This window comes from Delphinapterus leucas, chromosome 9 (assembly GCF_059928025.1).
Source record: "Delphinapterus leucas isolate spDelLeu-1000000601 "Yukka" chromosome 9, BTC_Dleu_Yukka2, whole genome shotgun sequence".
Taxonomy (NCBI): Eukaryota; Metazoa; Chordata; class Mammalia; order Artiodactyla; family Monodontidae; genus Delphinapterus; species Delphinapterus leucas.
Genome location: NC_143137.1, coordinates 24747500 through 24769896, shown reverse-complemented (window position 1 = coordinate 24769896; position 22397 = coordinate 24747500). Strand labels below are relative to the sequence as shown.

General features: G+C 37.8%; 1 protein-coding gene and 1 pseudogene across 2 annotated transcripts in view; one reads left to right on the top strand and one right to left on the bottom strand.

Moving 5' to 3' along the window:
• The window catches only part of LOC111182367 (metabotropic glutamate receptor 8-like), a 189278-nt gene that overhangs the window by 70491 nt on the left and 96390 nt on the right, over window positions 1–22397 (bottom strand). The gene's annotated exons all lie outside the window — the stretch shown is intronic.
• LOC111183114 (ATP synthase F(0) complex subunit C2, mitochondrial pseudogene) lies at window positions 8690–9396 on the top strand (annotated as a pseudogene).

Sequence of the window (22397 nt, the reverse complement as noted above, 5' to 3'; positions counted from 1 at the left end):
GCTATGCTTTCCTCTTTTCCAATTATCCCTATCTTCATCCCCATACATGCCTATTAGAAAAAAACAATAAGACATCTACTTAGTTCAGTCATCTGGCAAATGGCACGGATAATACAGTACTGTGGGTCAAATAATGCATTCAAAAACCAATCAATTTAGTGGGAAAAGAACAATCAAATTGCTTATTTTGCAGCATACAGAGGAAAAACATTACAATTTGAATGTTGTGTTTTTCAAATAGCTGTACTGATGTTGGGTAGACATAATCATATTCACCAGGCATCTCTGCACTTTGTCTCTTTGGTATATTATTTTTTAAACTGCCTTTTTTCCTTGGAATCAAATTTATTTATCCTTTTGGAATGCTTAATACCTTAATGTCAATCAATTTTTTTCACTAAAGCAAGCAAGTTCTTTGTTTTGCAGCTACATTTTTTAGTCAGCTTTTGTTCAGAAACTGTTTATTTCTGACTGCGTTACAAATGCTAGCTTTAACCAATCTATCAACCCAGGATAATACAAAGAGGGATCTTGTTAGTTCGTCCTTTCCTCTCAGGAACAAAGATACTGTATTCTGTAGTTTTGAAGAAAGGAAATAATAAGATTAGACTAAGATTTGAGAACAAGAGGAGGTCAGACCCAAGAAAGGTATGTGGTCCTTCTAGAGCTTTCCCATCTAATATGGGGAATTATAATCCATTCATGTTAAACACTTTGACTATGCTCATTATGCAAAAAGCATTAGAGCCTAGTATATTTTGTTACCATAGTTCTGCCTACTGGGAACTATAATTAAAGCACATTTGAGCAAATGCAATTTTATTTGTTATTAAGCAACTAAAAGCTTAGTCAACCTTGCAAATATGGCATTATTTTAGGATTAAAATATGAGCCAGCCAGCTAGCTAATAAACTTTATTAGGTCCTGTATTTATTAGCAATGGCTCCTATTCCTATTGTAGGAGACTCCTATGCTATATAACAATGTTTCTCAAACTTTAGGCTGCCTCAGAATAACCTGCAGGGCTTTTAAAAACACACTTCTGAGCTCTGCTTTCGGAGTTTCTTTACATCTGGGGTAGAGCCCTAAAATTTGCATTTCTAATATGTCCCTAGGGGATGCTGACGCTGCTGGTCTGCAGACCACACTTTAGGAACCACTGCTATATAATGTCATGGTTAGAGCTTTGGAGTCAGCCCACCTGGGCTCATATCCTGCTCTTCTACTCTTTATGTCCTTGCGCAGGTGACTTCATCTCTAAACCTCAGTTTCTTAATCCATTTAGTGGGGACAATAATACTTATCCAATAGGCTTGTTGTGTGAATAAAATGAGATGAAAATATGGACTGTGCTTAGCCCAGTGCCTGGCAGGGGAAAAATCAATGCATGGCAGTGATCAGTTTATTATTATTGTTAATTGGAGAAATAGGCCAAAGCTGGTACAGTGTATTTATAGCCAGCAGTGTGCATCGGACTCACCTGGAGAGCTTTTGTAAAATTAATGCAATACCTGCCCCCTCAAAGATTCTGATATAGCCCATATTTCATTAACTACTAAGATGCCATTGATTATGAGATGCACCATTATTTTAGGTACCACTAAGAAAGAAAATTCTGCAATTATACCATGACTAAACTAATGAAAAGTGAGAGCAACTAGATTTCAGAAATGAGCAAACGTGAAAAAATGTGCATCTTGGAATTGATAAAATACAGTAGGTACAGATGTGAATTTGGGCTTCCTTCACAGATTATTGTGATGTGCAATTCTGGTTAAAAAACACTAACCTAGTCAGTGTGGCAGCTGCAAGGGGGACTCAAAGTTCAGACGCCTTGAAACTGAGAGCCCACAGGTTGGAAGCCCCATCCTTAGAACTACAACACAGCCTAATATCATAATCCACCACACAATTCCCTAGGCTGCCAATGAAACAAAGATATTTCATCTTGGTTTGATAGCATGCACCCTCTAAGCTTCTCCCATTGGATAGCATTTCCCCACATAATGAGAACAAATAAGTCCATTGATAGAGCCAATCAGATCAGGAAGTTGTCAGGCCAAGAGAGTTTTTCCTTCATAAACATGAATTCCAATCCTGAGATTTGAGGAGTACTTGGGGAGACTCTTAAGGGAAAAAACATGATTTACATTTGGGGGAGAAGGGAGGGTGGTGGAAGTCACATTACTGGGACTTGCCGTAGTAAATTTTTGTTTTCCATCTTGATTTTTAAACTGCAGTTTGTAAAGTGTTGCAAAAAAACCCTGATTTTGTGTAACTGTTTTATCAATAGGTAATTGCAATTTCCCTCCACTCTAGGAATTTTGTGTGAAGGCAGGAGTAGCACATAACTTCCCTCAACTTTAATACTAATGCTCTCACCCACAGGAAGTGCATCTGTCTGTAATGCAACATAGAACAGGGCAATATCTTCTGACATTTTTATTTGGGAGCTCAAGATTTCCAATAACTTCAATAAACGGTCTCTGGTAGTCTCCGTGCACATGAGTTAATTATAACGAGAAAATAAAATAACATTCATTTTAGCTTCTGAAAATTCTAAGAATGTAAATCTTCAATGAAATGTTGAAATAAAATCATAGCTGCATTTGCAATTTTCCAGCAATGAAAATTTCATTTGAACTCTTTCCTATCTTGTCACTGCCCAGTTGCTCCTTTAATGGATGGAATTGATAACAAATACTTAATGCAGATGGACAAACAAACATAAGATGTAAGTCAGAGAGTATCAAGAATATTTTTTGAAGGTTCAAATAGTGACAAACTATAGCAATGACAATTAAAATTTTAAAATACAGTAGTATAGATGATTTTCTCATTTTCTCACTGTATTAGGAACACACACACACACACACACACACACACACAAACACAAACACAAACTACCAATGAAATCTATACTTCCGAAAAAAATTTTTTGTACCTTGGAAACCTCTTTTGTTCCTGGCTCATATTAAATTCCTTTCTATTGTTATATATTAAAGGTTTACAAAAATGATGTTTTTAAAACTGTGATGTTGAAAATTTTTCATGTTTCTAATTACAGAATAGGAAATACAAGATATCATGAAACTCTACAAAAATGTCTACATAATTTAAATGACTGCACATGAGGAATATATTTTTTTTTAACATCTTTATTGGGGTATAATTGCTTTACAATGGTGTGTTAGTTTCTGCTTTATAACAAAGTGAATCAGTTATACATATACATATGTTCCCATATGTCTTCCCTCTTGCGTCTCCCTCCCTCCCACTCTCCCTATCCCACGCCTCCAGGCTGTCACAAAGCACCGAGCTAATATCCCTGTGCCATGCGGCTGCTTCCCACTAGCTATCTACCTTACTACGTTTGTTAGTGTGTATATGTCCATGACTCTCTCTCGCCCTGTCAAAGCTCACCCTTCCCCCTCCCCATATCCTCAAGTCCGTTCTCCAGTAGGTCTGCGTCTTTATTCCTGTCTTACCCCTAGGTTCTTCATGACATTTTTTTTCCTTAAATTCCATATACATGTGTTAGCATACGGTATTTGTCTTTTTCTTTCTGACTTACTTCACTCTGTATGACAGACTCTAGGTCTATCCATCTCATTACAAATAGCTCAATTTCGTTTCTTTTTAAGGCTGAGTAATATTCCATTGTATATATGTGCCACATCTTCTTTATCCATTCATCCGATGATGGGCACTTAGGTTGTTTCCATCTCCGGGCTATTGTAAATAGAGCTGCAATGAACATTTTGGTATATGACTCTTTTTGAATTTTGGTTTTCTCAGGGTATATGCCCAGTAGTGGGATTGCTGGGTCATATGGTAATTCTATTTGTAGTTTTTTAAGGAACCTCCATACTGTTCTCCATAGTGGCTAGCAAAGGAAACCATAAACAAGACCAAAAGACAACCCTCAGAATGGGAGAAAATATTTGCAAATGAAGCAACTGACAAAGGATTAATCTCCAAAATATATAAACAGCTCATGCAGCTCAATATCAAAAAAACAAACAACCCAATCCAAAAATGGGCAGAAGACCTAAATAGACATTTCTCCAAAGGAGATATACAGATTGCCAACAAACACATGAAAGAATGCTCAACATCATTAATCATTAGAGAAAAGCAAATCAAAACTACAATGAGATATCATCTCACACCGGTCAGAATGGCCATCATCAAAAAATCTAGAAACAATAAATGCTGGAGAGGGTGTGGAGAAAAGGGAACACTCTTGCACTGCTGGTGGGAATGTGAATTGGTTCAGCCACTATAGAATATAATTTAATATAAAACACAGTCACCTGAATAAGGACATCTTAGACACAGTCACACTGGTCATAGAGAATATCTGTCAACTTAAGTGAGGAGGAAGCAGCAATATCTTTATAGAAAATTCATTCCTATTTTACTATAGAGGACAGTATTTGTTCAATTGATTCTGTCTTTCATGGTTGGGCTGCACAATGAATGCAACCCTACCCTTATTTTCCAAAGAAAAAGACAAAGACTGGTCTTGTAATTCTTCAATCCCATCTACCACTGTAACATCCAACTCACTCATTTGCATACACCTTTCCACAAGGGTTTATCTTTATTAAAGAATTCTCTGTGTACTTTATCTATTTTGACCAAAACATGCATAAACTTCCTAAATTTTCATGATATCAGTGTATATGATGATTTTAAGTATTTTCAGTTCTTTGGAAGACATAAGAAAAATCTTAAGAAATAAGCATTAGCAGAGTTTTGAAGATTCTGATTTGTTTTAACAAAAACATCAATTAGTTCAAGTCCTTTGCTGATCAGAAAGTAGTGGATCTCACTTGACAGTCAAAGCATTTTGATCTTATGTTTTGCACTCCCATAAAATGCCTTGCCATTTCTAATAATAATCTGAATGTTCAACTTTTTCCAATATCCTTCTCTCAGTCTTGTATGTCTGTTAGGAAAGCAAAAGGTTTTGCTTGCCTAAGAAGAAATGTGCTAGAGAGGATGACACAACAATTTCAGGAGGGAAGAATAACAGACAAATGCCCTTTCCTTCTTTGGTATAAGTCTTGGGATTATAGAAAATGTAGAGACCAAGCACACATCACCTTCAGAGAGACCTTTAGAAGATCTTTCAACTTATCCTTGTGGACAAAATGGAGTAAGGAGAAGCCGAGTGCATGAATATTAGGGCAGATTAGTAACAGCTTCAACAGCTCTACCCAGAGGGTGCTAATTAATAGAGTAACATCCACCTGGTTCTAGGTTTCCAACATCATAGAAGGATTCTTTCCTGGGTTCCATTTGCTTCAACATTTTACATTCTCATCAATGCCCTGGATGAGACTAGAGAGGACATCATACCATTTGTAGACCGGCCAGTGACCATGTTGGATGACTGAATCAGGATCAAGAAAGAAGCTGACATGTTAGAAACAAGGGCTAAATCCAATAAGATGAAAAGTAATAGACATAGATGTAAAATGAGGTGATTAAGTCCAAAGGGACAATTGTTTTGTACAGACTGGACAGTAGCAATGGCTTAGAAACAATCCATGCAGCTAAGGCTTAGAGATTTTAGTCTATAGAAAGGTTAATATGAATCAACAGTAAACAGAATGTTTGTTGAATGAATGAATAAGTGTAGTATAGAATAATAGGAGGGATGAAGAAAGAAGGGAAGAGGAGGGAAGGAGAAAGGAGAAGAGGAAAAGAGGGAGAAGAGAGAATCTATATGAAAAGAAGAAAAACTCCATTTGTCTCTGTGCAGCCCAGACCATCCTAGACGTACTGCAGTATAAGTATGGATGGACAAACTGGGTACACTCAGGAGTGATCCGAGATGGTGTCAAATCAGCACCATTCAAGGAATTCTTGAAGGAATCAGGCATCTTTAGCCTTGGAGACCTGAAAATCATGTTTAAATATCCTAAGGACTTTCATGGGAAAAAGAATTGGAGGTGTTGTTGTTTGGACCCAACAGCTACAAATAAGATAATGAATGGAAGGCACAAAGCAGCAGAATTAGATTCTGTACTAATATCTCAGTGTCAAAGTTCTCCAAGGATGGAGCTACTGGCCACTCTCTCCAGGATGTACTGGAGCCCTGACTGGAAGATCCCTGGCAGAGCTTTTGCAAAATTAATTCAAGCATCAGATAGGTGATAGGACTAGATAATCTCTGAAAGTCCCTCCCAGCCCCAATATTCCAATATTCAAACATTTTCTTGTGGTGCAAATTAAGTTCTTGCAAAAGATTTTCTCTAATAAAAACAATGAAAGCAAATGGTTAGCCTGGAGACGGGAACCAAGCCTTCAGGAAATCCTAAGAGAACCACGTGTTTGCTCTCTAGAGAACCGATTATCTCTTTCCCCAGGAATGTATTAATATCTCTTTGTCCTCTTCTATACCGGCTGACTCTGGGAATTTGCGCACAGCATGCTTTATCTTGCTAAATATAATAGTCCATCTAGCATTCTTTCTTTGTGCGAAATCCCTATTCACTTTCATAAATTACATGAATGGATGTGAAGTGTACTTTCCTTTATTCAATAGAGACTATTCCCAAAAGCAGCCCGAAACATGCCAAACATCTGCTCCTACACACAGTTCAATACATGATATTGATATGTATTATTACTGGGTGAATTCTGAATACAAGGCCAATTTAACACACTCCTGAACAACTCCCTCTTCCTCCCATGGCCCAGTCACAGAAAGCTCAAGGAAATCTGAATAATTCTAATATTTGCCCAAGTAAGCTACAACTAAGTCGGTAAATCTGCTAAAACAAAAACCACAGTAGACCATTCCAAAATCTAACATAAATTAGATAAGTATAAGTATGACAAATGTTTCTCTAATTTAATAAATATTTTTACATATATAAGTACTTTTTACTCTCTGCTATACTTTAATATTCAAAGATGTTGCTTTTCCAAACTGTGAGTTCCTGGGTGTTCGAGCGCTTGTTATGAGTTTATCATATATGCCTAGTCCATGTTTTAATGATTGAATGCAATTACTGTTGATCGTGTTACAACGAAAGTGACCAAAATCCCTAAATCTTGAATTCATTCTAGTCATCTACAGAGATCTCTCTCACAGACAGTGAATTTCCTAACAGACATGTTCATAAAGACACTCAGAGTAAACACAACTTTATTACCACTTAGGGCTTTGGCCCCAAATACCTCTCTGGTCTCCTTTCCTGGTGAAGTGACCTGGGACCTCATGTGAGTTTGACAGACTCTTTCTGTCCCTTGGGCTACAGATTAATTTTTAAAAATAGCCCTAGAAGCTGATCCTTGATTCCTTCACAAGTCCCAGTCTGATTCTAGTTCCTGACAAAGCCACTGCTCTCACACAGATTACATCTGCCCAGAGGAGGCAGGTTTTCCTAATGAGTGAAGTCTTTCTATACACCTGTGTTGTCCAATGCAGCCACTAGCCACATAGGGCTATTTAAATTTAATTTTAAGTAAATTAAAATTACAGTTAAAATTCAGTTCCTTGGTGTACTAGCCACATTTCAAGTGCTGAATAGCCACATGTGGCCAGTGACTAGGATGCCATTTTGTTCTTGACTTTGGCCAACTTTTTTCTTGGAGTTGGGCAGACTCATCCCCTGCTAAAGATCAGAGTGTGAAACTGTTTACTCATTTCTTCATTCAGCACATATTTATCAATTTCTTTTCTAGCTGCTGGATATATCACCATGAACAAAACAGATATGTACCTGCTCTCATGGAGCTGTCATTCTAGTGGAAAAACCAACAATGACAGGTAAACAGCTAACGGAAAAGATTATTTAAGTTAACGATTTTTTTCTTTCTTTTTTTTGGCCACACCCCGCACAGCATGTTGGATCTTATTATGGTTCCCCAGTCAGGGATCGAACCCACACCCCCTGCAGTGGAAGCACGGAGTCTTAACCACTGGACCGCCAGTGAACTCCCTAAGTTTTGAATTTTAATGCTAGTGTATCTCCCTTTCAGCCTCATGGCAACAAGGAATTTTTGTTTCATTCAAGTGGGCCCATCCCTACAGTCGCCAGCCTGCTCTCCCTTGACAGTCTTCATATGGCAAACACTGATGGTTTTAGGATTTCCTTGAATCTACTGTTTTTTTTATTCAGTCTCCTTTTTTCTTTAGAATTTCTACCGACAGCTTTTTTTTTTTTTTCATCTTAAGACTTCTGATTTCAAAGCTTTATTTAACTTTGTCCCTTCTTGAGGAAAAAGAGCTTGTTGTGTTCCCATCATGAATCAAGATTTTTTTCATAAAGAAAGATACCATTACAAAAATACTTGAAACTAATTATTTTAAATTATCAAAATAACCATTTTCCACAGTACTGTTTACTATTTTTTCTGCCTTTTTCTCATTTAACTGTCTACCCACAGTTAATTCTGTATGCTTTATTCCATCATCAAGGGTTCTCCAGGCTTTTTAGTTTCAGTGATCACATTTTTAGGTGAGGCTAGTCTTAACTATTTCTATTCCCAAATAGTACAGCAAAAACTACTAGACATTCCCTCCTGGAAACCTCCACCTCCAGCTTCTTCACCTTGTCATTAGATCTTCAGACTGTCTCTTGAACTAAAATCTTTATTCTATTCCCAGTGGGCTATACCATCTAGGCTGTCACTACTCATACCTGGATTACTAAAGCAACCTCCCCAAAAGGTTTAAGTCTCAATTTCTCTTCCTTGCAATTGATCATGTACACTAAATCATGGTTAATCTTAAAACAGTCTGCCATTGCCCCTCTCTGTCTTCTCTGCCCTGGGAGCAGCTCTTGCCACTTCCCCACCCCCAGAAAACATATGCTTGCCCCAACTTCACCTCCATCCCCTCACTGGTCAGGATCACGTCTCAGCTGCTGAGCCAACCACTCTCTGAGGTGGTGCTGACAGGTGACAGCCTCAGCAGCTTGGCAGCCCCGTGTCCCCTGACCTTACTTATCCCTAGCAGCAGCTTCCAAAATGGCACCATTTCAAGGAACATTGACACAGCGGCCAAGTTCATTGAGGTTGGAGCTGCCATGGTCAGAGGGGCTGATTCTGGGGCTAGGATTAGGACTCTGTTTGGGAGCCTCATCATTGATTATGCCAGGAATCCTTCTCTGAAGCAACAGTTCTGCTCTTAATGCCATTCTGGGCTTTGCCCTCTTGGAGACCATGGGGGTCTTTTGCCTGATGATGGCCTTTCTCATCCTCTTTGCCATGTGAAAGAGCTATCTCCGTCTCCCAGCGTTCTTTCTCCCACATCTCATCTGCTCTGTATGTTCTTTTCCTTGTATCTTCCCAAGCAGGCCAGGAAAAGTGTTTGACTCAAGGTTTGACAGAGGGAAGACAAATAAATACTGTTTGAATAAGAAAAATTATAGCTTGTCATTACCCTACCTATGAACCCACCTTGGCTCCCTAATATCTATAGAATCAAATTTCATTTTCATGAACTTATTGCTTTGAAAAAATAATGCTAAAACTGAATAATTCTATTATTAAAGTGACCTTTTCATTTACACATATTATAAATAACCTATTTGGTCTCTGAAAATGATTTTGGATTTTTCAGGCTGCTATACCACTGGCTCCTATGACTTATTATGTACCTGCATATGTCTCCTCATTTTATCTAGTTAAAACTTCTCTAATTATCTTCCTCCCAAGTTTCCACCAAACTCTTCTTCCACAGAGCACACGCGCGTGCATGCACGCACACACACACACACACATGAGGGAAGGAAGAAAAAAAGCTTCTAGAGATAATTTACTGAGTTCACTGACATAAATGGGAGTTTTAAGAAGCACAAGCAAACTATTTCAGCCAATTGTATATACCTTTCCCATTTCCTTTACACCCATTTGAAGCCTACACTATGTCTTTTTCCATAGGATCCAAAGCTCAGTAGCTTGAATTAATTACAGACTGACATTCTACAGGCAACTTTTGGTTCAACATCCACAAACTAAAATCAGCCCAGCCTTTGAACACAGGATCTAGTAGTGATTAATAATTTCACCACTGGCCAGGAGGATAACAAATAAAAAGAGCAAACTCATTACTTTATTGTGATTTCAAACCTAAATGTTTATCTTCTATGTATTTTACATGCCCAAAGAACATGACTGCAATTTGAGTTTATTAGTAATTGAAGCAGAACTAATGAAAGATTCTTTATTGGAATGTTCTAGTTACCTTTTCAAAAATATCTATGTCCTTTTTCATGAAGATTAGATGTATAAAAGAAAGTTCAAGTCTCTTATTATTATCATAACTTGCTCTAGCAATCAAGGGAAAGGAAATTTATCTTTCTGTCATATTTTATTGCAGTTAAATTAATTCTTGTAGTTGTATTATGTCTTTAATACAGGTTAACTGATGCTTAAAGTAACTAAAGTCCAACATTTTTTCCTTTTTTTTCATAATTAGTTTCTATTATCATAAATATACTAGACTCTGAGAAACTCAGTAGACTTTTTTTTTTACATTTTTTTAGATGCAAACCACTTTTAAAGTCTTTATTGAATTCATTACAATATTGCTTCTGTTTTATGTTTTTTGGGTTTTTATTTTTTTTTTTGGCTGTGAGGCACGTGGGATCTTAGCTCCCTGACCAGGGATCGAACCCACACCCCCTGCATTGGAAGGCAAAGTCTTAACCACTGGACCACCGGGGAAGTCCATCTGTAGACTTTTATATTTGTTACTTTTATATTTTTCAAGATCCCTTGAAAAATATTCAAAATTATTAACATACATACATGTAATACAATATACATTAATATGCATAAGCAATTTCACTAGATGAGATCATAGCCAATCAATGCTTAACCCACTTCTCAATACCATTTTATAGGAGCTTCAGGCTACCAGAATTAATTTCATTGACTTGGAAGAGTACAGAAGACATAGGTTATATCACAGGTCACAGGCAAATAATTGTGCTTAAACCCTTCTGTATTTCTATGGCAATATTTAGTTAACAGACACATATGGTACTTGCTATGTTCGAAGCCTTTTATATATGTTAATCCATTTAATCCTCCTAACAACCTTATGAGTTAGGTAGTATCATGATCCCCATTTTACAGACAGAGAAACTGCAGCATAAACAGGTTAAGGCTCTTGCCCAAGTCCACAGAGCTAATAAATGGTGAATTCAGAATGCAAACCTAGAAATCTGGCTCCAGAGTCTGAGCTCTTCAGCACTCTGCTAGGCTGCCTCTCCATCTTCAAAATTATTTCCATATTTGGAATCTAATTTCAATATTAAGAATATTAAAGCTTTTAATTTTGTGAAAAAAGTATAACATTTTCGCTTTCATATCTGAAATCATTTTGTGGCTGCTCCCACACAGGCACCCAAGGTCTCCCTGCTCCCCAACACACTGGCCCAGGTGCCCTCTTGCTGTGCACCATCCAGCTCTGTGCCTTCTCCTATAGCAGATCCTAACACGATTTCTGCATATTAAATGCCAAGTTCTTTAAGGGCAGGGAGTACATCTTTTCACAGGTACATCTCAAACATGCACCTGTGCAGATAAAATATCGTTATAAATCGTCCTGCAGCCAAAGAGTTAAGTAACTTTCTGATCAAGTTCTGACACCCGTCATAAATAGATTTCTTCTCTACCCACGGGAGTAGACACCCATTCCATTTTTTAAATTAGCAAGTGTGTGGAAATAGGCTTGGGATTTGAAGGAAATGATACTGCAGAAAAACAGGTAAATGAATGGTCCACTTTCCTCTTGGCATAGAGCTTTCAAAATGTGAGACACTGGAGTCCCTAATTTGAAGAAGTGGCAGCCCAGCGGCACTAAGCTTTTCAAGCTGAAAGCCGAGGAATATATACCAAGCTACTATAACAAAACACTTCCATCAAAACCTCACAGCAAGCAAACAACTGCCAACCAGCACATTGCTCTACACAAGAAATGACGTTATGTCATTTTGTGCAAAGGACATCAAAACAACTTGTCAGTTTAACAGAGGATTTAGATACACCAGGAGAAGACTTTCACATATCACTTTAAGCATTCCTAGGAAAACTGCTATAGAAGCTCTTAAGGCACAATAATTTGAACCTAACTAGACTTATTAACCAACACAAACCATAACTTTTCTAAAATGTCTAGTTCTTTATAAGTGTAAGGATTTGTTAGAAGAGTCCTACTAACTCTTAGAAAATAAAGTTCTGCAGAGAGATGGTGATTTATTTGCTTTCATCCAGTAACATTCACTCGTCAAGTTGTTAATTATGTACCTATTAGTGCTAGGCACTCTACTGAGTGTACTTACAGGAATCATTTTTCTGCCAATAAAACCGTATTTTAAAATTGGGTTAGTAATTTCCAGATATTTTGTCAAATTTAACAACAGTAGATAGTGAGTTCTTCGTATTCATGGGAAGAAAGCAGAATTTTAACTGACATAAATAAATCTACATTTTAGCCTGAATGGCAGGAACATATGTAGGTATGTGTCAGCTTACACATGCAGTTGGATTGTTCTGATTAACTGTCCATTTTGCATTTTTGCCTAATCTGATCACTCAGTTCACTGAAATAGCCAAATTGGCTTTGGCATCTAGATAGGGTTGGCTGTAGGTCCATAAAATAAGAGAGCTGAATGGGCATTGGAAGCCCAGCCCCCCTGGACCACAAGCTCCTGAGTATAAGAATTGTGATTTCTGTGGCTCTGGGGCTGGATGTATTTCCCAGCACAGACCAGACATTGATATATGATTTTTTTAATAAAGGACCCCACATAACCTCTTTCAAGCCTATAAAATTATATCCCATTAATAAAAATTTCCAGAGGTACCAGACATTAAGATGGTCACTTGGTCATTACCCTTATAATATTAACCCTACCTAGATGCAGAGTTCATACTGAGGCTCTTAAAGCAAAATGATTTGAAACTAACTAGATTAATTCACCAAGACAAGCTATAACTTTACTAACAGCTGCTCATTTCAGTGAGTTTTCCTTCATTCTCTTAACTTTTCATCCCTGATACCGCTTTATTTTGGGTTGCGTTTTTTTACTTTTTTGTTATCTTTTGGGGTACTCTAATTATTAAGTTAGAAGTTAACAAAATAATAAATTATAACTCTGCTTCTTGGTTACCAGCTTAAATTCTCTCAACAGTGCATGATTATTCAAGCTTATCTCCTTTTCATAACGTTGACAAAATTATAATATGAAATGTGCACCTCTCATCACGGTGTCCTGTACCCTTTCTACTACAATGAATGTTTGCCTTATCTCCCAACTAAACCGTAAGCTAGAGCAGGGTCCAGGTTCCTGTCCCTCTTTCTTGCCATCCCCACACCCTGACAGGATACACATGACTGCATCCACTCCAGGGGCATGTTGGGGAAAGATAATAGAGTACTGCAAAAATGGGGCGAGGAGGTGGCAGGCAAGAGTATCCCAAAGCTCTCTGATGGAAAATTGAATGAAAACTTCTAAGAGAAGTGAAATATTCTCTTTCACTCTCCCTCTTTTAATCACCACTTTTAAAACTTACACATAATCAAATTCCACTACAACCTGACAGCAGCGACATTATGAAATATTTATTGTGTCAGGCACTCTTTGGCCAACCAAAGAGCAATTCCCGGGCCCCAGTGACCTTTTGCTTACTTTCCCTGCTTTTCTTGCAGCCGGGGATGCCCATGTGACACAATTCTGGCTGGCACTGCCACTTCCCCATTCTTCCTGTCTTGGACATATGATGTCTGGGCCTGCATTGTGCATTTTGCATTTTGCAACCATGAAGCAAAAAAATGTGAAAACGAAAAACCAACTTGTTGGGAACAGTGAAACCGAGGATAAAATAGCATTATTGAGCAACGCAAGCAAAGCAATGCAAGTAATCTCCTTCTTTCAGAACACTCGATGTGAGGAAAAGACTTTTTGCTTGTGTAAGCCACTGCTACAGCCAAATGCCTTCCAACTCAGACGTTGATTAAGACAGTTACGGTTTAAATCCTGATTTTACCTTTTACTAACTATGACTTTGGGCAAATTACTAAACGTCTCTAAGTTCAGTTTCTCATCTGTGAAATGGACATAAGTGTAATTGCCATTAGAGAATTTTTGTGAATTATTGTGAGAAACATGAAATAATCCACATAAAGTAATTAGCAGAACTTTAATGTTACTCTCAAATGTTAAAGGTACATACTAATATTAAAATATAAAGACACAGGAATGTTTTTAAAGTAAATGTGTCTTTTTTCCCCAAAAATTGCATATAAAAAAATTAAATATTTAGGGTGGTAGAGAATTCAATGTTTTATAAAGTAATTCTCACTGTATCGTTTAGGTCAAGACACCTACAATTGGCATTACTACACTCATGTGTGATTACATTAGGTGGTACTATAATCACTATGATTAAAATGTTTTTGTTCTGGTTATTGCCCCAGAAAAATAAACTTCCTCAGGCATAAGGATAGACTGAAATGGCTCACAGTGACCCCCCAACTTTTTTTTTCTTGAATTTTTGAATTTTATTTAACTGCTTTTTTTATACATCAGGTTCTTATTAGTCATCAATTTTATACACATCACTGTATACATGTCAATCCCAATCACCCAATTCATCACACCACCACCACCACCCCCCCATGGCTTTCCCCCCTTCGTGTCCATATGTCTGTTCTCTACGTCTGTGTCTCAACTTCTGCCCGGAAAACCAGTACATCTGTACCATTTTTCTAGGTTAAACATATATGCGTTACAATGTGATATTTGTTTTTCTCTTTCTGACTTACTTCACTCTGTATGACAGTCTCTAGATCCATACACATCTCAACAAATGACCCAATTTCGTTCCTTTTTATGGCTGAGTAACATTCCATTGTATATATGTACCACATCTTCTTTATCCATCTGTCTGTCGATGGGCATTTAGGTTGTTTCCATGACCTAGCTATTGTAAATAGTGATGCAATGAACACTGGGGTGCATGTGTCTTTTTGAATTATGGTTTTCTCTGGGTATGTGCCCAGTAGTTGGATTGCTGGATCATAGGGTAGTTCTATTTTTAGCTTTTTAAGGACCCTCCATAGTGTTCTCCATAGTGGCTGTATCAGTTTACATTCCCACCAACAGTGCAAGAGGGTTCCCTTTTCTCCACACCCTCTCTAGCATTACTTGTTTGTAGATTTTCTGATGATGCCTATTCTAACCGGTGTGAGGTGACACCTCATTGTAGTTTTGATTTGCATTTCTCTAATAATTAGTGAGGTTGAGCAGCCTTTCATGTGCTTCTAGGCCATCTGTATGTCTTCTTTGCAGAAATGTCTATTTAGGTCTTCTGCCCATTTTTGGATTGGGTTGTTTGTTTTTTTGATATTGAGCTGCATGAGCTGTTTATATATTTTGGAGATTAATCCTTTGTCTGGTGATTCGTTTGCAAATATTTTCTCCCATTCTGAGGGTTGTCTTTTCATCTTGTTTATGGTTTCTTTTGCTGTGCAAAAGCTTTGAAGTTTCATTAGGTCCCATTTGTTTATTTTTGTTTTTATTTCCATTACTCTATGAGGTGGATCAAAAAAGATCTTGCTGTGATTTATGTCAAACAGTGTTCTTCCTATGTTTTCCTCTAAGACTTATATAGTGTCCGGTCTTACATTCAGGTCTTTAATCCATTTTGAGTTTATTTTTGTGTATGTTGTTAGGGAATGTTCTAATTTCATTCTTTTACATGTAGCTGTCCAGTTTTCCCAGCACCACTTTTCTCCATTGTATATCCTTGCCTCCTTTGTCATAGATTACTTGACCATAGGTGTGTGGGTTTATCTCTGGGCTTTCTATCCTATTCCATTGATCTGTGTCTCTGTTTTTGTGCCAGTACCATATTGTCTTGATTACTATAGCTTTGTAGTATAGTCTGAAGTCAGGGCATCTGATTCCTCCAGCCCCGTTTTTTTCCCTCAAGACTGCTTTGGCTATTCGGGGTCTTTTGTGTCTTCATACAAATTTTCAGATTTTTTGTTCTAGTTCTGTAAAAAATGCCATTGGTAATTTGATAGGGATTGCATTGAATCTGTAGATTGCTTTGGGTAGTATAGTCATTTTCACAATACTGATTCTTCCAATCCAAGAACATGGTATATCTCTCCATCTGTTGGTATCACCTTTAATTTCTTTCATCAGTGTCTTATAGTTTTCTGCATACAGGTCTTTTGTCTCCCTAGGTAGGTTTATTCCTACGTATTTTATTCTTTTTGTTGCAATGGTGAATGGCAGTGTTTCCTTAATTTCTCTTTCAGATTTCTCATCATTAGTGTATAGCAATGCAAGAGATTTCTGTGCATTAATTTTGTATCCTGCTACTTTGCCAGAGTCATTGATTACCTCTAGTAGTTTTCTGGTGGCATCTTTAGGATTCTCTATGTATAGTATCATGTCATCCGCAAACAGTGACAGTTTTACTTCTTCTTTTCCGATTTGTATTCCTTTTATTTCTTTTTCTTCTCTGATTGCCGTGGCTAGGACTTCCAAAACTATGTTGAATAATAGTGGTGAGAATGGACATCCTTGTCTCATTCCTGATCTTAGAGGAAATGCTTTCAGTTTTTCACCATTGAGAAAGATGTTTGCTGTGGGTTTGTCGTATACGGCCTTTATTATGTCGAGGTAGGTTCCCTCTATGCCCACTTTCTGGAGAGTTTTTTATCATAAACTGGTGTTGAATTTTGTCAGAAGCTTTTTCTGCATCTATTGAGATGATCATATGGTTTTTATTCTTCAGTTTGTTAATATGGTGTATCACATTGATTGATTTGAGTATACTGAAGGAAACTTGCATCCCTGGGATAAATCCCACTTCATCATGGTGTATGATCCCTTGAATGTGTTGTTGGATTCTGTTTGCTAGTATTTTGTTGAGGATTTTTGCATCTATATTCATCAGTGACATTTGTCTGTAATTTTTTTTTGTAGTATCTTTGTCTGGTTTTGGTATCAGGGTGATGGTGGCCTCATAGAATGAGTTTGGGAGTGTTCCTTCCTCTGCAATTTTTTGGAAGAGTTTGAGAAGGAGGGGGGTTAGCTCTTCTCTAAATATTTGATAGAATTCACCTGTGAAGCCATCTGGTCCTGAACTTTTGTTTGTTGGAAGATTTTTAATCACAGTTTCAATTTCATTACTTGTGATTGGTTTGTTCATATTTTCTATTTCTTCCTGCTTCAGTCTTGGAAGGTTATACCTTTCTAAGAATTTGTCCATTTCTTCCAGGTTGTCCATTTTATTGGCAAAGAGTTGCTGGTAGTAGTCTCTTAGGATGCTTTGTATTTCTGCAGTGTCTGTTGTAACTTCTCCTTTTTCATTTCTGCTTTTATTGATTTGAGTCCTCTTCCTCTTTTTCTTGATGAGTCTGCCTAAGTGTTTATCAATTTTGTTTATCTTCTCAAAGAACCAGCTTTTAGTTTTATTGGTCTTTGCTATTGTTTTCTTTGTTTCTATTTCATTTATTTCTGCTCTGATTTTTATGATTTCTTTCCTTCTGCTAACTTTGGGTTTTGTTTGTTCTTCTTTCTCTAGTTCCTTTAGGTGTAAGGTTAGATTGTTTATTTGAGATTTTTCTTGTTCCTTGAGGTAGGCTTGTATAGTTATAAACTTCCCTCTTAGAACTACTTTTGCTGCATCCCATAGGTTTTGGATCATCGTGTTTTCATTGTCATTTGTCTCTAGGTATTTTTTTATTTCCTCTTTGATTTCTTCAGTGATCTCTTGGTTATTTAGTAACATATTGTTTAGCTTCCAAGTGTTCATGTTTTTTACGTTTTTTTCCCTGTAGTTCATTTCTAATCTCATAGTGTTGTGGTCAGAAGAGATGCTTGATATGATTTCAGTTTTCTTAAATTTACTGAGGCTTGACTTGTGACCCAAGATGTGATCTATCCTGGAGAATATTCCATGTGCATTTGAGAAGAAAATGTAATCTGCTGTTTTTGGATGGATTGTCCCATAAATATCAATTAAATTTATCTGGTCTATTGTGTCATTTAAAGCTTCTGTTTCCTTATTAATTTTCTGTTTGGATGATCTGTCCATTGGTGTAAGTGAAGTGTTAAAGTCCTCCACTATTATTGCGTTGCTGTTGATTTCCTTTTTTATAGCTGTTAGCAGTTGCCTTATGTATGGAGGTGCTCCTATGTTGGGTGCATATATATTTATAATTGTTATATCTTCTTCTTGGATTGATCCCCTCGATCATTATGTAGTGTCCTTCCTTGTCTCTTGTAACATTCTTTATTTTAAAGTCTATTTTATCTGAGATGAGTATTGCTACTCCAGCTTTCTTTTGATTTCCATTTGCATGGAATATCTTTTTCCATCACCTCACTTTCAGTCTGTATGTATCTCTAGGTCTGAAGAGGGTCTCTTGTAGACAGCATATATATGGGTCTTGTTTTTGTACCCATTCAGCAAGCCTGCGTCTTTTGGTTGGAGCATTTAATCAATTCACGTTTAAGGTAATTATAGATATGTATGTTCCTATGACCATTTTCTTAATTGTTTTGGGTTTGTTTTTGTAGGTCCTTTTCTTCTCTTGTGTTTCCCACTTAGAGAAGTTCCTTTAGCATTCATTGTAGAGCTGGTTTGGTGGTGCTGAATTCTCTTAGCTTTTACTTGTCTGTAAAGCTTTTGATTTCTCTATCGAATCTGAATGAGATCCTTGCTGGGTAGAGTAATCTTGGTTGTAGGTTTTTCCCTTTCATCACTTTAAGTATATCATGCCACTGCCTTCTGTCTTGTAGAGTTTCTGCTGAGAAATCAGCTGTTAACCTTATGGGAGTTCCCTTGTATGTTATTTGTCGTTCTTCCCTTGCTGCTTTCAATAATTTTTCTTTGTCTTTAATTTTTGCCAATTTGATTACTATGTGTCTCGGCGTGTTTCTCCTTGGGTTTATCCTGTATGGGACTCACTGTGCTTCCTGGACTTGGGTGGCTATTTCCTTTCCCATTTTAGGGAAGTTTTCAACTATAATCTCTTCAAATATTTTCTCGGGTCCTTTTTCTCTCTCTTCTCCTTCTGGGTCTCCTATAATGAGAATGTTTTTGCGTTTAATGTTGTCCCAGAGGTCTCTTAGGCTGCCTTCATTTCTTTTCATTCTTTTTTCTTTATTCTGTTCCACAGCAGTGAATTCCACCATTCTGTCTTCCAGGTCACTTATTCGTTCTTCTGCTTCAGTTATTCTGCTATTGATTCCTTCTAGTGTAGTTTTCATTTCAGTTATTGTATTGTTCGTCTCTGTTTGTTTGTTCTTTAATTCTTCTAGGTCTTTGTTAAACGTTTCTTGCATCTTCTCGATCTTTGCCTCCATTCTTTTTCCGAGGTCCTGGATCATCTTCACTATCATTATTCTGAATTCTTTTTCTGCAAGGTTGCCTATCTCCATTTCATTTAGTTGTTTTTCTGGGGTTTTATCTTGTTCCTTCATCTGGTACATAGCCCTCTGTCTTTTCATCTTGTCTATCTTTCTGGTAATGTGGTGTTTGTTCCACAGGCTGCAGGATTGTAGTTCTTCTTGCTTCTGCTGTCTGCCCTTTGGTGGATGAGGCTATCTAAGAGGCTTGTGCAAGTTTCCTGATGGTAGGGACTGGTGGTGGGTAGAGCTGACTGTTGCTCTGGTGGGCAGAGCTCGGTAAAACTTTAATCTGCTTGACTGCTGATGGGTGGGGCTGGGTTGCCTCCCTGTTGGTTGTTTGTCCTTAGGCAACCCAACACTGGAACCTACCTGGGCTCTTTGGTGGAGCTAATGGCAGACTCCAGGAGGGCTGATGCCAAGGAGTACTTCCCAGAACTTCTTCTGCCAGTGTCCTTGTCCCCACGGTGAGCCACAGCCACCTCCTGCCTCTGCAGGAGACCCTCCAACACTAGCAGGTAGGTCTGGTTCAGTCTCCCCCAGGGTTGCTGTTCCTTCCCCTGGCTCCAGATGCACACACTACTTTGTGTGTGCCCTCCAAGAGTGGAGTCTCTGTTTCCCCCAGTCCTGTCAAAGTCATGCAATGAAATACCACTAGCCTTCAAAGTCTGATTCTCTAGGAATTCCTCCTCCCGTTGCTGGACCCCCAGGCTGGGAAGCCTGACATGGGGCTCAGAACCTTCACTCCAGTGGGCGGACTTCTGTGGTATAAGTGTTCTCCAGTCTGTGAGTCACCCACTCAGCCGTTATTGGATTTGATTTTACTGTGACAGGCCCCTCCTACTGTTCCACTGTGGCTTCTCCTTTGTCTTTGGATGTGGGGTATCTTTTCTGGTGAGTTCCAGTGTCTTCCTGTTGATGATTGTCCAGTAGCTAGCTGTGATTCTGGTGTTCTCACAAGAGGGAGTGAGAGCACATCCTTCTACTGCGCCATCTTGGTTCAGGCACCCCCAACTTTCTTTTACCACCTCACCCAGAAACCTGAGTCATTGTGAATCTTTAGTGTTTCATTTATTAGGTTATTTTCAGGATATTCAACCATTTCTCTTGGATCACTGAAGAAAACAACAGGTCTCTGGGGTTTTTTTTCCTTTGTTTTAGTCACAAGCATTTCAGTTTCACTTCAATGAGATCATCATTCCCAATGTTTCTCTTTGGAAGCTTATCTCACAAGGCTAATAAAAGATAGTGTTCCTAAGCCTAGAGACTTTCCATTTATAGCTTTCCATTAAGCTACTTAAAGGTAGATATTATTCCAATTAAATATTTAAAAGGTAGGTCCTTTTATGAAGTAGCTTTTTTATTAATTTAAAAAGAGATAATTATTTAAACTTCTAAATCCTTTCTAATAGGATTTCAAATGACCTGCAACAAAAGACATAAATAGATTAAGGTGAAAATAAATCAAAACATACCAAAGCACTGGCAAAGTGGATGCAAATATAAAAATCATCATTGATGTGATTATGCACAAAATTTAGCTCTGAGCTTCCATGAGACTAAGGGGAAAATGGAAATATAGTTGATTAAGCAATTTCTCATGACTATATATAGCAGATCTGTAATACTTTTATATACTAATTCCAAGTGTGGTCTTGGTACTAAATTCCATTAGGAATTTATCTTATGCGCCCTACTTCAAGGAAAATCAAGTTTCATAGTACATAGTGTTTTCATCAATAGGGTTCAGTAGCTGCTTTGAACGTCAATAAAATTCAATAGGGGCTTCCCTGGTGGCACAGTGGTTGAGAGTCCGCCTACCAATGCAGGGGACACGGGTTCATGCCCTGGTCCGGGAAGATCCCACATGCCACGGAGCGGCTGGGCCCGTGAGCCATGGCCGCTGGGCCTGCGTGTCCGGAGCCTGTGCTCCGCGACGGGAGAGGCCACAACAGTGAGAGGCCCGCGTACCGCAAAAAAAAAAAAAAGTCAATAGCATGACATTATGCCAGTAATTTTTAAATTATTTTTAGCCATGGAATCTGGAAAATAAAATGTTATGCAGCAGCTATCATATGTAACATAGGTAAATAAGCACTGCTCCAATTGAAACACAATTAAAGGGCCTGAAGCTACCATCATCACTGAGTACAGAATCTGGATAAGGCAAAAGCCTGTGTAGCCAATAAACTGATCATATTAGTTACAAATATTAAAATGGAATTAAATTTCCTACAGTTCATATCATACTTGATGGTAAAAGATTGCATGTCCTCTCCATATGACTGCAGACAAGGCAAGGATGTTTATCTATATCAGTGCCATTGAACCTTACACAGGAGGTTCCAGCCAGTGAAATAAAGCAAGGGCGGAGGGAGAGGAAATACCAGGCATACAGATAGGAAAAGAAAAAGCAAAACTATCTTTATTCACAGACAACATGTTTGGGTATTGGGTATGCAGAAAATCTTAAGAATCTACCAAAAAAAAAAAAAAGCCACTAGAACTAAGCAAGGTTGCAGGATACAAGATCAGTAACAAAAATCACTTGTATTTCTATATATAAACAACAAAGAATTGGAAATGAAACAAATATACATTTGCAATAGCATCAAAAAACCATGAAATACTAAGAAATAAATTTAACAAAATGTGTGCACAAGGAATATACTTAAAACTACAAAATATTACTGAGAAAAGTTAAAGTCTTAAATAAGGAAGTAGTTGAGGTGCACCCCCACTTAAATTCATATGTTGGAGTCCTAATTCCCAATGTAATGGAATTTGGTAATGGGACCTTGGGGAGGTAACTGGGTTTAGATGAGATAATGAGGGTGAAGCCCTTATGATGAAATTAGTCTTATGTCCCTTACAGAAGGGACATGAGAGAATTTGTTTCTCTCTCTCTGCACACAAGAGATCATGCAAGCACACAGTAAGATGGCAGCTGCCTACAAGTCAAGAAAAAAGAAGCATCAGCATTACATCTAC